Raw genomic sequence first — 17439 nt, forward strand, 5'->3', positions numbered from 1 at the left:
TCTGGTCTTTCTTGGGTGCCAAAAATGAGGCCCAGAAAGAAGGGAGGAAGAAGGAAGGAAGGAATAAAAGGGCACAGAAGGGAAGGAGGGAAGATGGAGAGAGCAAAAGGAGGAGAGAAAGGAGAGTTGAGAAGTAAGAAAGCAGAAGGGGAGAGACTAGGGGAAGAAGAGAGGGGAAGAGGGGAATGTGGGAGAAAATGGGGAGGGAGGAAAAAGAAAGGGAGAGAGAGAAAGGAGAGAACAGGAAGAGGGAGAGAAGAATGAGGGGAAAGGAGGAGGAGGGGGAGAGAAAGGAGAGGAAAAGAAGAATTGGGAGGGAGAGGAGACAGAGGGATGGGAAGAAGGGAGAAGAGAAGAATGGGAAGGGGCAAAAGAGAGGGTTGGGAGATTTGGGGATAGGGAGGGGATAAGAGGAGAAAAAGAAACAGGGAGGGGGGAAAGCTACCAGAAGAATGTGATCATCGTGGGAAAGTGAATATTTACAGTCAGAGAATGACACTTCTCTCCTTCCCACCTCCACCAAGAGATCTGGAAATATCTGGGATCCCTGCCAGAGTCCCCCCAGTCGCAGTCTAGCTAGTTCCCAGATTCCATCACCCCCCAACCCCCCAGACCTGCCCCATAGACATTGCCTACTGCCCAGCATCCTTTGCTAATTCTCTCCTGCCCTCAGCCTTTCTGAAGCCCCTCCTTTAGGTCCCTCCTTTACCGTCATTGTTTCTCAGATAGTCCTTCCTTCTCAGGTCCAGGGTGAAGGCTAGAATAGGCCTCTGAGGAGGGGAATCTATTTCAACTGAGCAGCCAAGGTGCTAAGCCTTGGCTTGTAGCAAAAGCAACAGTTAGACAGCAAGAAGAACTTTCTGGTTTCCTTTCCCCTGTAGGTTCTGTTAAAGCCCCTACCCTGTTCCTCCCCCTCACGTCTCCCTTCATGCCTTCATGTCCCACAGGTCCTATTCCCAGGAAAAGCTGTTTCTCATTATCCTGAAGATACCCCAACCCCCAAGTTGATCCGGGAACAGAGCTGGGGCCCGCAGACGCTGACAGAGGGAAAGGAAATGGGGGTGGGAGAGAGCCAGGCGCCCCTAGGGAATCTGATCCCCCCAAGCATTGGGCCACCCTCCAGGAGAGTCACTAGGCCAAGGGAGGGGCAGGACATCAAGTTCTGGGCCCAGGTCTGGCTGGATCCCACCTGCTCCCCGCAGTCCTATCCATAGCATCTCTGAGGCCTCTGGGAAATGGCACGATTATCTCTGGGCTTGAATCTCCCCCTCTCTCCCCTATTTCTGGATCTCTGGATCTCTCTCCCTTGCTTCTCTATCTCCCCCTCTGTCTCTTTCCAAGTATCTCTACATTTTTCATCTTTCTTCCTACTTCTGTTTTTCTATTTCTGACTATATATCTCCCATATCTGTCTCCCTTTTCTCACTCTCTCTCCCTCCTTATCTCTCTCTTTCTTTCTTCATCTTTTCCCTTCCAACTTTGTCTCTTTTTCCCTGTCTCCTTCCCAGCTTCTCTTTATTTCTCTCTCTCCGCTCCCACACACACAAACTAAAACTCCAGGGACCCTCCCCTCACAGAGACAGACAGGTTTAACCTGAAGCTTGACTTATGAACCTATAGCAAACAGTTTGCCCCTCTCATTCTGCCTTCTCCTCAAGTGAGCTCATGTTCACACACACACACACACACACACACACACACACACACACACACACACACACTCTTGATTTCCCATAATTCTTTTAGCTAATCCAAGCTTCTGCTCAACAGGATGGTATAGTAGATAGAATACTAAGATTTGAAGACCAAAACAACCTGAGTTCACATCCCATCTGTAGTATTTGCTACTTATGACTATGGAAAAATCACTTAACCTAATTGAGTCTAGATTTTCTCACCTGCAAAATGGGGATGCTTCTGGCATTTATCACACAAAGTTGTTGTAGGGCCCAAATGAGGTCAAGTAAATTAGAAACTTTGAAGCATCCTATAAAGGCAACTAGGTGGCTTAATGGATAGAGTTCAGGGCCTGGAGTTGGGAAGACCTGAATTCAAATCTGGCCTTATAAACTCACTAGTTTTGTGATCCTAGGCAAGTCACTTAATCTATTTTTGCCTGAGTTTCCTCAACAGCAAAATGAGGATAAAAAATAGCACCTCTCTCCCAGAGGTGTTGTGAGGATCAAAATAGATATTTGTAAAGTGGTTAGCCCTGTCTGGCACATAGTAGGTGGTATATAAATGCTAGTTATTATGATTATTTCTATACATATATGTGGTGATTATTATTTACACTCTCCCCTCCCATACACCCCTCCCTGTTCCAGATCACAAGCATGAGGCCAACGAAGAACAAAGCAGACTCTGGCCCACAAGTACAGGGATAGGAAGTGTGAGTGTGAGCTGCTTGATGGTCAGGAAGCATTGGGTGGTGACCAAGAGGGGGTGGGCCTCAGCTTGCTCTGCCGCTCAGGAAATACAAGCTTGAGGGTCCCTGGCCCAAAGTGTTTACTCACCAGGAAACGTGAGAGCTGGGCCTTGGGTGGGCAGAGGGAGACAAGGAAAGAGACTCTGATCGCCACTGGTGCTGGGGAGCAAGTGCACTCCATTACTGCTGGAAGAGTGTCGGCTAGACAGCAATCTTCTCATTTCCAGCTCCCCTTGGGATGGAAGCTAAACTATCCTCCCCCACACACACACCCCACCTCCACTACTACACACACAGTCAAAAATATGATGGCTACTTATTGCCTACAAGGTAAAAACTAAATCTCTTAGCCCAGCTTTCAAAACATTCCAAAATCCAGGCCCGAACTTTGTTATTGTTCAGTTGTGTCTGACTCTTTATGACCCCATTTGGGGTTTTCTGGGCAGAGATACCAAAGTGGTTTTGCTATCTTCTCCAGCTCATTTTACAGATGAGGAAACTGAGTCCAACAGGGTTAAGTGACTTGCCCAGGATACCTGAGGCTGGATTTGAACTCAGGAAAAAGAGTTCTTCCTGACTCCAGGGCTGGCATTCTATCCATTGTCCCACCTAGTTGCTCTAAGGGCCAAACTTTATCTCCCACTAGAGTCTTATAGCAGCTCTCCATTTCAGCCACCCAGCTCAGTTTCCCGTGTTTGCCCCCCCCCCCTTTTTTTTGGTGAGGCAATTGGGGCTAAGTGACTTGCCCAGGGTCACACAGCTAGTAAGTGTTAAGCGTCTGAGGCCAAATTTGAACTCAGGTACTCCCGAATCCAGGGCCGGTGCTCTATCCACTGCACCATTTAGCTGCCCCTCTTGCCTATGCTTTGAAGTTCAGCTCAAATATTACTTGGTCCACAAAGCCCTTTGCTGATTACCCCACTTGGAAGTGACTGCTCCTTCTGAACTCCCAAAAGCCCTTAATATCTACATGACTCATTTCAATTCACCAAACATTTTTTAAGAGTCTACTGTGTGCAAGCCTACTGTGTGGTCTCTCAAGGACCCTCCTCTTGGGGCTCTCAAGGAGCTGACTTCTACAAGGGCACAGATCTGTGTGCTTGATGCTCATTTGAGTCAGGAGAGAGCTTTCACACCTGGGGAGGTCAGTAGAAGCCTCATATAGGAGCAGGTATCTAAACTAGAGGTGATAGAAAACTCAGAGGTCACTCGCTGGGTACTGAGCACATTCAGTCTCATTCTTTAGAGGGAATATTCTCTTTAACGGAAAGACCACTGGCCACAGAGAGCCCAGGGGGGATGACCTTAGATGCCCTAACCTAGGTTAGAGTCAGAAGCCCTGGCCTGTGCCTCTTTAACTAGTCATCATCACTCAGGGGCAGCTAGGTGGCGCAGTGGATAAAACATTGGGCTTAGGATCAAGAAGATTCATCTTCATGAGTTCAAATCCAGCCTCTGATGCTTACTAGCCATGTGACACTGAGCAAGTCACTTAACCCAGTTTGCCTCAGTTTCTTCATCTGTAAAATGAGCTGGAGAAGAAAATGGCAAACCACTCCAGGATCTTTGCCAAGAAAACTCAATGGGGTCATGAGTCTGACATGACCGAACAACAACATCCCTCTGAGTCCATTTCTTCATCTATAAATTGGGGATAATAATATGTTCACGACCTACCTAATTGGACTAATGTGAAGAAAGCACTTGATAAGCCTCAAAGCTTAAGAGTAATATAAGCTATGGTGTTGATAGAAATGTGATGCACGAGTGAACATTTTCAGTCTCCTCAGATAAACTGTAAGCCTCTTGATGGCAAGAACTGTTTCATTCATCTTTCTATCTGTTCAACACCTAGCACCATTCTGGGGCACAAAAGATGCCTAATCATATTTCATGATAATGATGATGATTTCCACAAGGGGAACTGGAAACAGAGAACTAGAGGAAGAGGTAAGACTAGGGAGTCACCTGGCCTGGAGACAGGGGGATGAATACAATGGCCTTGGGAGGGTCCTACTCTTCTTTCAGTTCCAACTCCAGCCCCAACTATACTTAAGTATCCCAAGGAGCCAAATCCTCATCTCTATCCCTATCCTAGTCTTGCCCTGGTCCCCAACTTTGTACTGATCCTACTCAGGGCCCATATGGTCACCTTAAAATTCTCCCTTCAATCCCAATAGATCCCAACTTTTATTAAAAGGGAAAGGGAAAAGGTGAGGATTTTAGTGGCTTCCCCATTCACGCCCCAACTAGATAATAGAAATCCAGAGTTCAACTCCAAGTTTTCTCAACTTCAAGGCTGTTATTCAATCTTTTTTGTTGGGATTGAAAGAGGTCAGGTTGAAGTTAGTACTTCCTAATTGCTGTAAAGGACTGATGTCCCCTTTGCCCTGACCCTAGGAACCCCTGACTGCCCAACTTTGCCAGAGGAATGTCAGATGTCTGAACTTCAAATTCCTTTGTTGTGAGTGGTCAGCAGTGAGGTGGGGAAAGGAGAGTGTTGAGTCATCTGGAACTGAGTCACCTGGGGGGGCACCCCAGTCACCACCCCCTCCCACCTCTCCATCCTACTAGTCTCAGACACTCTGGTTCCTTATTGTCCATTCTGCACCACCTTCCTCACAAACTTCCAGGACTAGAAATGGCACTGTTGACTCTACCGTGTGAGGTCTGGCCCAGGGATAGGAAGAAGGAATCTGAAACATAGAGAGAGGGAAGAGAAAGGACCCAGGATGTCCCAAGACACCCTCAACCCCCTCCGCTTTATTTTAACCTTTTGTCTCTTTGTCTCTCTCCCTGATGTCTCATTATTTATCACTCTCTTCCTCTCTTTATGCCCCACCCCCTAACCCCCCATCTGTATATCTCTTTCTCATTTTTATCCTTGAATTAAAAAAAAAATTCTATCTGTGCCTTTCTGGGCTCTTTTCGCACCATCTCTTGTGGATTTCCTTCCCTTTGCAGTCTTTTGGGGCTTTCTTGGTCACCCTCTTGATGCTCTCTGGGTATCTTTTTGTCCTCTCTACCTCCATCCTCTTTCTTTGTTTCCCTCTCCTTACTTCCCCCAGTCTGTCTTTTCTCTTTTTGCATTCTTTCTGTCTCTTTATGTGCTCTCTTTAACTTTCTTTCTCTGGTTTCTACCCTCTTTTCTTTCTTACCATCTTTTGTCTCTGTCTCTCTGTTTTTGCTCCTTCTCTGCTATCTCTCTCTTTCTGTCTCCTCTTCAGTCTGTCTCTTGCCTCTTCAGTATCTCTTTATCTCTCTGTCTCCGTCAGTCTGTTTCTGCCTCTCTGTCTCTGTCTTTCTGTCTGTCTCTTTCTGTCTCTGTTTCTGCCTCTCTGTACTCTTCTTCTGTCTCCCCTCATGTTCCTATTTATCTCTCTGCCTCTGCACTCTTTCTGCCTCTTCTTTTTGCTCTCTTTCTCTTTGTACACACTGTCTCTCTCTGACTCCTCTCTGGACTCTCTCTCTCTCCCCCCCCTCTACTTCTCTGCATTCTTTAAGTCTCTTCTTTCTGCCTTCTTTCTGCCCCTATCTCTTATTTCACTGCCCTTCCCAATAGAGCCCCAAGCCTTATCCCTTTCCTTTTTTATTCTTTTAATTCTTCATTTTGTGCCAGGGGCTTGGAGCTGACCTGACTCACTAATGAGAACTGGCCTAATGGTTGCCAGGATCTTCTCTCCAAGATAACCTGTGCTAATTTCACTTGAAGCCCTCCATATCTTAACTTCCAAGGTAGGTGAAATTTTGCTGATGTCAGAATTTCAATTTCCATGGCAGGTGAGTGGAGAAGAAATTAGGAAGTGGGACCTTGCTAACACTCAAATTGTATATACTAGCTGCTTCAGCTGAAGGCCCTGTCTACCCTAGATCCAGCCTTCCTAGTCCTCTCATTCTCCCACCCCCACCCCCACCCCATATCAGGCCACAGCCTCTAGTCCCCTACAAACTGGGAGGGTATGGGGAAAACAAGACCACAAAGCTCTATCTCACTCCAGGTTTCCGATTGGTTGGACAGAGCTGTCTGGGATGGAGAAAAGTTTCCTTTTCTGGGAGAGTCTGATAGAAGAGGAGGGGAATCAAATACCAACATCCCCCCCCCCCCCGCCCTCTTCTCCACCCCATTCCTCGTCTCCCAGGAAAGGAGGAAGGGAGGGACAAATCCTATCATCCTAATTTCTAGCCACCACAGAGAACAACAAACAGCTCAATTACAATAGATTGGATGGGAAGTTAGATTATGGGAAGAACTTCCCAGTAGTCAGGGATAGGGGATGTAGAAAAAGATGGAGTTTATTTGAAGGAGAGGAAATTCTTACTCCTATGTACACACACATACACACACACACACACACACACACACACACACACACACACACACACCAATCATGAGTGTACAAGGTTTTTGACCAGAGGCAGGGAAATGGATGAGATGACATTTCCAACCTCCTATCACCCCCTCCTCTACTACCACAAGTAACCAGAGTGAAGTGAAAGCCGGGGATCCTGTGCCAAATCCTAGAATTGAAAGCTGCATGCCCGCTACTCCCCTTCCCCCAGAGCCTGGGAACCTCTGTCCAGCACAGGCTGTTCCCAGTCCTCAGGGACCAGGGGTCAGAACCCAGCCCTGCCTGAGAGAAGCTGTCCTTACACGGTTAGCTCAGAGCATTGGGAAGTTGAACCAGGGAATGGGCTGGGGAAGGAGGAGCTGGGAAATGGTCAGCAGGCTTTGAGTCACAGGAGGAATTGGGAGTCTGAACACAGTTTAACTGAAGAAACATTTTAAGTGCCCACTGTGTGCCTCAGTTTACTCCCAGAAGGTCATTATAGGGCTTAATATGTCTGAATTCTGTCCCTGCCTCTCTTCTTTCCCTGGACTTCATAGCTAGGGATAGTGGGGGGGGGGTGACTGGTCAGGATGCCTAGGTTCCTTCTCTTCTCAGTACCTCAGTTTCTCCTCTTTCCTACTCCACCACTTTACTGACCCCAGGACCCAGGAACAAACTTTCTTCCAGGTGTTGGGAAACAGAGACCTAAGGGACTGGGAGAGGGGAGATAATTCAGAACTGGGGTGGAGTTGGGCGAGAGCAGTTCTGGATGGGAGCATGAAGAGGATCCCTCCTTTGCTTTATGAGGAGTGAAGACAAGGAGGGAGGAGAATCTCGAAGCTCTGGGGTTCCGCTACAAAAGCCCCCAACTGTGAACTTCAAAAGATACTTATTTGCATCTCATTGACATGCAGAGCCATTATTGACTACGAGTACAAAAAGCCCCCTAGTCCTCACCCCTCTCTTCCCACAGTCTCCGACAGCCCCTGCCCTCGCTCTGTCACTTTCCCTTATCCCTCCGTCTCTCTTCCTCTCCTTTCTGATCCTAATTCCTAGGGAGCTCAGAGTGGGAGGATCAGGGCATCCCCTTTAGGAAAACTCATTTGTAGTACCCCTGGATCTTTCCCCGGGGCAGAGTCACCAAAGCCTCCGAATCAATCCCTTTTGTGACCCGAGCATGGCTAGCTCCCGTCGCTCTGATGTAGAGCGGCCCCATCCCAACCTCGTCCCCACCCCTAGCACCAAAAGGATCACTCACCTGCTTCAGGCTTTGGATTTCTTGTCTGACTAGGGTTAGGTCTTTGGGGAAGCTGGGGATACAGAGTCCAGGAGCTGGGGCAGAGGGGGCCAAGGGTGTCCTGGTTGAGCCTGAGTCTGACTGTGGGAGCAATCAGGGGGAGGCGGGAGGAGCGCAGGGCGCGGTATGGGGAGGGGGGCAGGAAGGGGGTGGGAACTCTGGCCCTCGACAAGGCAGGAAGTTTTGACAAGGAAACTGCGAGCAGTATGGAGGGGAGGGGGGATGAGGGAATGGGAGGGAAAAGAGAGGGACAGAAAAGAGACTGCTGCAGAGGCATTGAGAAAAGCAGAGATAGATGTGTGAACCCGGGGAGGGGGGAATGCAGCCTGAAGGAGACAGCCAGAACCCCAGGTGAGAAGAGAGACTCCAAGACAAAAAGCAAAGACCAGAGACAGAGATAGAGAAACAAAGGCACAAATTAAACAGACAAACAGACACTCGGAGGGAAATTGATTTAGAGACGAGCTAGAAGCCCAAAGATTTAAAAAAGACACAGTTCTCCGCCGCCCCCCTCCACCCCGCAAAAAAAGTTCTGGGAAGGAAGATGAGGGATGAGGGTCCCTTCATCCAGGATCCCCCTCCTTGATCTGCTTTTATTAGACCAATGACTGTGGGAGGAGGAAGGTCACCTTTTATTTTAGACCTGCAATCACATCTGGTGGGGAAGGGAGAGACCAAGCATTTATTAAAGTCTACTATGTGCCAGGCACTGCGCTAAGCACTTTTTACAAGTGTTATTTCATTTGGTCCTTACACACTTAATTTCGTTTTGCTAGTTTCACTCTGCATCAACAAGCATTTATTAACCACCTACTATATGCCAGCACCTTGAGAGACAGGTGCTGTTGTGATCCTCAGCCCTATTTTATAGTTGAGGAAACTGAGGATTGGGGGGAAGGGGGGAGGGTGTTTGTGACTTGCCCAGACTATAAGTATCTGAAGCCAAATTTGAACTCGGGTCTTTCTGACTCCAGGCCCATCGATGTATCCACTGGGTCACCAGCTACCTCTGCTTAGAGAATGAAGAGAGGGACTTGTCTCTCCAAGGGCAGAAGGATCATAGTATTATAAGATTCAGAGTTGTAGGTGTTCTTAGAGATCACAAACTCCAAGGTTCTTATAAGGTGGAGGGGGTGGTTCTCGGGCTGTCCTGGGGTTTTCCTGGAGTCCTAAAGAATGGCCCTGTCCCTGACTGTGGCCAGTCACTGGGAATCTAAAAAGCATCTGTCCACATCTGCCAGATGGCTAGCTACCGGGGAATCCAGGAGAGGAGCTCCATCTGGTGGCTCATGAGGCATCCTCTCCCGTAAATAGAATCATGGGCCAAAATGTAGGAGGTACAGCTGCCGGGAGGGACTCCTGGGTCTCTGGGCTTGAGGCGGGGCGGTGAAAGGAGAAAGGGCAGTCCATCTGTTATAAGGGTTGCTCAGTGCTGACTCCACATGGAAGAGGTTCCATTAGACAGAGAGACAGTTCTTCCAGAAAGACTTTTAAGAGCAGGAGAGATCTCATAAACCTAGGGGGCCCTAAGGCGGGGAGGTGGATTGTTCAAGCTTGAGGCTGGGGAGTGTTGACTGAGCTGAGTTTCCCCTCTAGGGAAAGAAATCAGACTAGGTTTTGTATCCGCTTCTCTCTGCAATGATATAACATGCCTCCAGAGGGCGGCAGAGACCTGAAAAACCTGCTCTAGTCAAGGCGATCTCTAAGCACTTTATCTTGAGAAGAAAAGGGATCAGAATGTCTGCGTCCCAACTTTATGAGAGGGTGGGGCATGGAGAGTGCAAAAAGGATCTCCTTCTTTCTCCCAGAAGATCTTGAAAGGAGACAAAAGAGAGGATATCAGGGCTCAAGATTGTCAGGGAACTCCCACCTTCTGAAGCCCTGTCCCACTCAGCCCAATCCATTGTCCCATCCCATCTCAGGGTTGTAGAGTGGGATTAGGGAAAGGTAGCATTTTATCTTTCTTCCATCCATTCTCCTTTTGGGGGGGGGGGGCGGGACTTGTGGTTGGGGGAGGGTAAACAAGTTTCACTTCTTCCTGCCATGGACCCAGGAAGACTGATGATACTAGGCGTATGGAGGTCAGGGAAGAGCCAGATACGGACTTGGGGTCTTCAAAGCTTAGGTCAGTTTTACTGACACAGGTAAAAATAGTAGACCCCAGTTATAGAAATTGCTTTCTAGGGTATCCTGAACAGAGTGAGGGAGAGTCAGTCACACATATACATGCTATGCCCATAGCATACACAACCACATTCAATGCTGTACACATTCACATATAGTACTACATCACACACAGCCCTAAGTCAAGTCAATGGGCATTTTTGGTTTTGTTTTTATTTATCTTGTTGATTTTTTTTGTTTATATTTTTAGTTCCAAGTTGTCTCCTTCCCTCCCAACCTTGCGTTAGAGAAGGGCAACATTTATATGTATGTATGTATGTATGTATGTATGTATGTATGTATATACATACATACATACATATATATATGTGGGATCATACAATACATACTTCTATACACCAGTTCTTTCTCTGGAGGTGGATAGCATTTTTCTTCGAGTCCTTTGTAGTTGATTTGAAAGTTCATATTGCTCAGAATAGCTTAGTCATTCACAGTTATTCTTTGAACACTATTGCTGTTACTGTATACAATGTTCTCTTGGTTTTGCTAGATTCATTCTGCATCAACAAGCATTTATTAAGCACCTACTAAATGCCAGGCACTGTACTATTAATTGTTTTAATGGAGGCAGGGAGATAGTGCAATGGGTAGAGCTCTGGGCCTGGAGTTAGAAAGACCTGAATTCAGATATTCCCTCAGACACTAGCTGTGTGATCTTGGGCAAGTCACTTAACCTCTGTTTGCCTCAGTTTCCTACTTTGTAAAATAGGGATAATTATAGTACCTCTGGAGGCATGTTATATCATATATACCTATCAGTGTTGTTGTGAGTCTCAAATGAGATAATATTGCCAAAGTGCTTAGCCCTGTGCTAAGCACATAGTAGGCACTTAATAATTGCTCATTCCCATCCTTTCTTTTCAGAAAAAGTACTTTATTGTCAGAGGATTTATACAGCAGATAAATCTTATAAATGCAACAGATTTGGAAATGACTTTAGGGACCGGTCAAAACTTACAAGAGAGAGATTCTATAAATGCCATGAATTATGAAAAAATTAAGAAATTCACTTCCATCCCTTTCTTTTTTATTAACCACACATAATAGTATACCCATACACACCTCACACATCATACCACATATAATCACATATAACAACATACAATATGGCATGCAACCACACACAGTGTTGTGCTTAACACCAATCACACACAAACTATGGCCAAAAGTTGCAGGGAAAGATGTGCCATATGTCATCATCTCAAGCCTTGCTATACTTCCCCTTCTGCAAGAAAGGGTTCCACATATATTCACAATGGCCCAGGGAGGATTAAAACACACACACACACAATGGCCCAAGGAGGATCAAAACACACACACATGCACACACACAATATGCCTCTCTGCCCAGTTAGTCCCTCTCTAAATTAAATGAGATGAGAATGCCTGCAGATTCGTGATCAGACTCACATCCCTGCTTCTCTAAGCCTCTAGCTCTTAATGCCTTCCTCAAACTCCATTATTTTTTTTTTCTGATCAGCATGGAGCACAACCCAGGAACCCAGGTGTCGAGCTTCCCAGCTGAGCCCTCCCCAGTTTCCATGGAGCTATTTCAGATGACCCCCAGGAGCCCCAGTTTCATGAACCCCCAATATTCCCTTGAGATATCTGCTTCCTTCCTTCTGTGGACCTAGGCATCCTGCCTCCTAGTACCCCTTCTCCATGGGGCTGGTAGCTAGACACTCCAGCTCCCCCCTGCTATCTTCCCCCCTCCTCATCTCCACTCCAGCTGTAATCACGGTCCCAGTGCCTGATCCCTCCCCCCTTCACTGATAATTGGGGTTGATTTAGGGGCTACCAGGGGAGAGGGGGGGCTAATGGAGCTAGTGGGGGGCGGGCTGGTGATGAAGGGAAGGATGAGAGGCAATTAACAGTCTTGACATCAATGGGAGTTATCTAATGCACTCTCTATGAATAGCTAAGTGTCTTGGTTTGGTGGTGGTGGGAGGCTGCTCCCCCCAACCCTTCCAGGAGCTGGCTTTAGGAAGGAGCCCAGCTCCAGGGTCTTATCTCACTCTCGGATTCTGAGGCAGCAGGAGAGATGGAGGATAGACAGTAAGAAAGACTTCCTAAAGGGTGAGGGAGAAGAACAGGGGCTAGAGGAAACACTGGAAGACAGGGGTGAGTGCCGGGAGAAGAGGTCTTAAGGGAAAAAGGTGGAGTTAGAAGAGAGAGGGACACTTGTAGAGAAGGGGCTGGTTTGGGGGCAGAAGGTATTGATGGGGGTTGACTATGAGATAGGAGAAGGGAGAACGATAAGAAGACCAATATTCCCATCTCGAAGCAAGGTCCCCTCCCCCTCAGAGTGCAGGATGAATTCTATCCCTCGCTGGGGACTGACTTCTGATTAATACCAACATTAGATATGAACACTCTCCCCTACTGGCCTCTTGGTCATTAATTACCTCCTCTCCCTTTGCCCTAGGGGAGGGAAAGCAGTATTCCTTGGGAGGCAAAAGACCCAAAGTGTCCTAACCCCTAGCTTAGGGGGACCTTCCCCTTTCCCCTTTGCCCCCAGCCTCCTCCTCCTCCTTCTTCCAAAGGAAAAGGGAGAGGGAAGGAAGGAAAGGAGAAAGGAAGGAAGGAAGGAAGGAAGGAAGGAAGGAAGGAAGGAAGGAAGGAAGGAAGGAAGGAAGGAAGGAAGGAAGGAAGGGAGGGAGGAAGGGAGGGAGGGAGGGAGGGAGAGAGGGAAGTATTCTTTTCTTTTCTCCTTCTGTCCTTGGTGTCATCAGTCCCCTTATACTCTCAATCCTGGACTCTGTACCCTTTTCCCCCATCTACTTGACCTCTTCTAGAGACTCTCACTGCCTTGGAGAAGTCTGTCTTGCACTCTATCCACCATCCTTCCTGCTACCACCTTCTTCAGAACCTTATTTACACATTTCAAACTAAACAGAAATCAAAATCTTCAGATTTTAGTCCCAAGGGGAGAACATATGCTCACACATATACTCAAAAGCAGATACACACACACACACACACACACACTCATATACAAACTTATGCTATTTTTTAATGTAATAAACATTTTTATTTTTAGTGTTGGGTTCCATCCTTCTCTCCCTCCCCTCCCCCCTCCCTGAGGCAGCAAGCAATCAGACATGGGTTATACATGTATGATTATGTAAAGCATTACCATCTTAGTAATTTTGTATAAGAAAACTTGAATAAAAGAAAAATGAAAGAAAGTGGAAAATAGCATGCTTCAGTCTGTTCTATCACTATCAGTTCTTTCTTTGAAGGTGGATAGTATGTTTCATCAATAGTCCTTTGGGATTGTCTTGGATCATTGTATTGCTGAGAATAGTCAAGTCATTTACAATTCTTCATCAAATAATACTGTTGTCTCTGTTGTTTTCTTGCAAACTTATGTACTTTATACACACAGGAACCCAAATAGACTGCATAGGTACACACATACAAATATACATCAAAGGGGTCAAAATGATCATAGGGTCACCATGAATTGGGATGTAGAGCCTGGGGGTACATGGTACTCTATGGATCTTAATGTCTCCTTACAGTGAATATCCAGGACGGTGTTGAAGGGGCTAAAATGTTATAGAGTGAGTGACCTGCTACTAGAGAGGTACATGTTTGGAAGGAAATCTCTGGGCATGAAGATTGGTACTTCTCTAAACTTTGTAACTCTTCCCTATGTCTAGCTCCTAACATTATAATATAGATACAGTAAGGGATTAATAAGTGTTGTATAACAGGTACACTCAGACTTGCTGCCCAGGAGTCGCATCATCTCTCTCTAATCTCTACTGAACTAGGTATAACATTTCTTAATCTTTTTTTTTTTTTTTTTGGTGAGGCAATTGGGGTTAAGTGACTTGCCTAGGGTCACACAGCTAGTAAGTGGTAAGTGTCTGAGGCCGGATTTGGATTTTTTTTGTTTTGATTTTTTGTTTGTTTGTTTGTGTTTTTGCAGGGCAATGAGGGTTAAGTGACTTGCCCAGGGTCACACAGCTAGTTAAGTGTCAAGTGTCTGAGGCTGGATTTGAACTCAGGTCCTCCTGAATCCAAGGCCAGTGCTTTATCCACTGTGCCATCTAGCTGCCCAACATTTCTTAATCTTAATCTTAATCTAAAAGTTAATCTTATTAGATTAATTTTTTGACCAGATGAGAATTGGCCTTGCACTTCGGTGTTGATTGGTCCTTGTTGTGGTCCTTTGCTCTGACCCTAGGATTTGCTGTGAAGAAATTGCTATAGTAATGAAAATCAACAAGTTGATCCTGCACAGTTGAAGAAATTTACATCTTAGCTTCACTCTTGGTCTTAGTCTCTCTTGGCCACTTAAAGAGAGAATTAGAGGAAGAATGAGGAGAACTGACAAGGACATATGTGTACATGTTCTATATTTCCTGGAAAGAGCTCAGCCATCTATTCAACTCCTTCAGAGAATCACTTGCATATTAAAAACAACAACAAAAATGACTCCAGGTAGAGATAGAGGTTCTCCTAAGAGAGAGAAGCTTCCCAGAAGTTCTTCTGAGGGAGAAGACAAAAGAGGGACCTGTCACTATGTTATGAGATATGAAGGACCATTGAACTATGCACTGATATTGTGAATTGTGTAGACTGTATAGGTTCAAAGAGAAAGTAAAATCTATCAGAGGTTGGGATTGCTTGACTCTGTAGCAATCCCAAATTCTTTCCCTATGAAGGAGCTCTCCTAGGTAGTATTTTAAGTCTGGAGAATTAGTCAAGGTCCCTGGGGAAAGCAGAAACTCACCCGAGGTGAGGGTTACTTTATTCTCTGGTAACCCTGAGTTATCCTCTCCTTGGGGTGAAGGGGGGTCTACTAAGGATGATACTAACACACTAGAGGTCTATATGAGTCCCTGTAGAAGATATAAGTCTACTAAGAGAAGGAGAATTGTCTTGCTGTTTATGGGCTCAGGTATGAGTCCTTCGGGTTTCCTACTAGGCTAAATAAAACTTGTCCTATATTTGATGTTTTGTTAGCCTGAGTGCTTGCTTGGGAACTGAAGACTTTTTTTAGACAGGAATCAAATAAATTTGTATATTCCCAGGGTAAAGTGGGTGGAAGTACAAAGCAAAGATGTTACTGAGAGTGGACCCTAATGTGAGCTCAGTCCTTATGGTCCCAGAGACTATAACTGAATTGAATAGAATTGAACAGTACTTTGCACATAATTGATGCTTAATAAATGTTGAATTGAATTAAATCGAGTAAAGGCTTTGCTTTGGTGAAGGGGATGAATGTATGTATATGAGTTTCAGGGTTTTTTTCAGCTGCTGGCGTCTTTCCTTGGGTCACCTGGGGAGTTAGGAGCAAAGGAGGCTAGTAATTTCTGTACCTTAGAGCTAAGTCTGACACACAGACACATGATATACCCATACACATCTCTTTCCTAGGAGGGAAGAGGAAGGAGATGCCCGCCTTACCCCAACACGCCTCTAGCTCTTCAGCCTGAAATAGAAGTAGAGATCCCCATCAGCCCTCAAATTTGTTCCCATAATAAGATGGGGACCTTCCATTCAGCTCGGAGTCGTGCAAACTGAGAGCATTCCAGCCACCTCTGTGGTTTTGTTTCCCCACAGAGGCCCCTCTTCCCTTTCACTTTTCCCACAAACACCCTTCTGCTTCTCAGACACTGATCTCAAAGCCTCTTTCTTAGAGTAGGACCCAGGAATCCTGTTCCATGTGGAGATGGGGGAGGGATGAGCCTATCGAGCTGGTACTGAGCCACCCTCCTCCCCAGCCCGTTTATAAGGCCAAGTGAGTCTGGAGACATGACAATCGATATCCCTCAAAGATGAAGACGCTAATAACTTTATCCCCTCTTGTCCTCCGCCTCTCACTTACATTAGCTCCAACCACAGGCCCCAGGCAGCTGGGACCTGCAGTGGGAGGGATTTGAGTTGATCGCTGGGCAGAGATGGGAGGTAACCCCTTCAGGCCCGGTTGAGAGAAGGGTGAAGGTTAGACTGTAGGAAGCACTAACCAACATTACCAGATGGGAGGCCCAGAAAGAAAAGGGACTGGCGGGGGGTCATCAAGGGAGGTTGGGTTAAAGAAGGCTTGGAAAGTTGTCTCCTCTACACTAGCCCCCATGTTGAAAGACCCCAACCTTGGGCTCTTTTATTATACACCCCACTTCACATTCTTCTTCCCCCCTCCAAGGTTGAGAGGTTCAGCAGATGTGGTGGGGATTGGTTTATCCTGTGAGCTTTGATAAGGCAATAATAGCAGTTCACATGCCTGTATTGCTTAAAGGTTTAAAAAGCACAGCAACTTTGGTAGAGAATGCATTTTATTATACCCATTTTGTAGATGAAGAAACTGAGATGAAGTGAAGAAAAGGTGACTTGACTTGCCTAAAGTCATATAGCCAGTAAAAGGCAGAGCTGGAATTAGAATCAAGGTTCACTGACTCAGAAGTCTAAGGTTCTTTCCCCACAACCTCTCATCCCAGGGTTCTGCCTTCCATCAGGAAGAACCAGCAGAGGAAGGAATGGCCTCAGGGTCTCCATTCAGACAATAAATCCATACATTTAGAACTGAGAAGGACCTTAGAGGTCATCTAGTCTGACCCTTTCATTTTACAGGTGAAGAAAACGAGGCACAGAGCTATCAAGTGACTTAGACAAGGCCACAAAAGTAGTAAGTAACATAACCAGGATCTGAATGTCTGATGCTCTGACTCCAAAGCCAGTGTTCTTTCCACTCTTTTTCCCTCCCTCCCTTCCCCAGGCCCCCTCCAAGACCAGCAAGAAAAGAGTTGAATGGGAACCTAGTATGCCTGGGTCTACTCAGCTTCAAGGTCCTTCTTCCACTAAGGTGCTTTGAGATCAGCCCCAGCACTGTTCCAGGGATCCAGATCAAGGGGGTTTCAGAAGTTTAATAACAAATCTCTCCTAGACTACTCTTTTCCTCAAACAGCTTGGGGAAGGTAGGAGAGAAAAAGGAGGGGAAGGAAATGGGATGAAACAGTGTTTTTTCTCCTATATCTCTGACCACTCCATTCTGTCCTCTGCCCTGGCTCTTCCATCAGCCTTACTTGTCATCTCCCCCTGACGGGAACCTCAGGGGCTAGAGGGAAGCAGAGCTTATTGAGCTTGAAGAAAAGGATATGGGAGAGGAGTGGGAGGGAGGGGGATGGGGAAGAACAAGAAGGGGATCCCACTTGCAGGTGGGAGGAAAAATATCTTGCCTCAAAAGAGCC

General features: G+C 46.4%; 1 protein-coding gene across 1 annotated transcript in view; it reads right to left on the reverse strand.

Annotated features, from left to right (window-relative positions):
- The window catches only part of PEAR1 (platelet endothelial aggregation receptor 1), a 42143-nt gene extending 34010 nt beyond the window's left edge, over nucleotides 1-8133 (reverse strand). The window contains exons 1-2 of the mRNA XM_043963578.1: nucleotides 8015-8133; nucleotides 5089-5124 (exon numbers count right to left, since the gene is read on the reverse strand). The gene's annotated coding sequence lies outside the window, so the exon portion shown is untranslated. The remainder of the gene's footprint in view (nucleotides 1-5088; nucleotides 5125-8014) is intronic.
- Between the last annotated feature and the right edge of the window lie 9306 nt (nucleotides 8134-17439).

Source organism: Dromiciops gliroides, chromosome 4, assembly GCF_019393635.1.
Source record: "Dromiciops gliroides isolate mDroGli1 chromosome 4, mDroGli1.pri, whole genome shotgun sequence".
NCBI classification, from domain to species: Eukaryota; Metazoa; Chordata; class Mammalia; order Microbiotheria; family Microbiotheriidae; genus Dromiciops; species Dromiciops gliroides.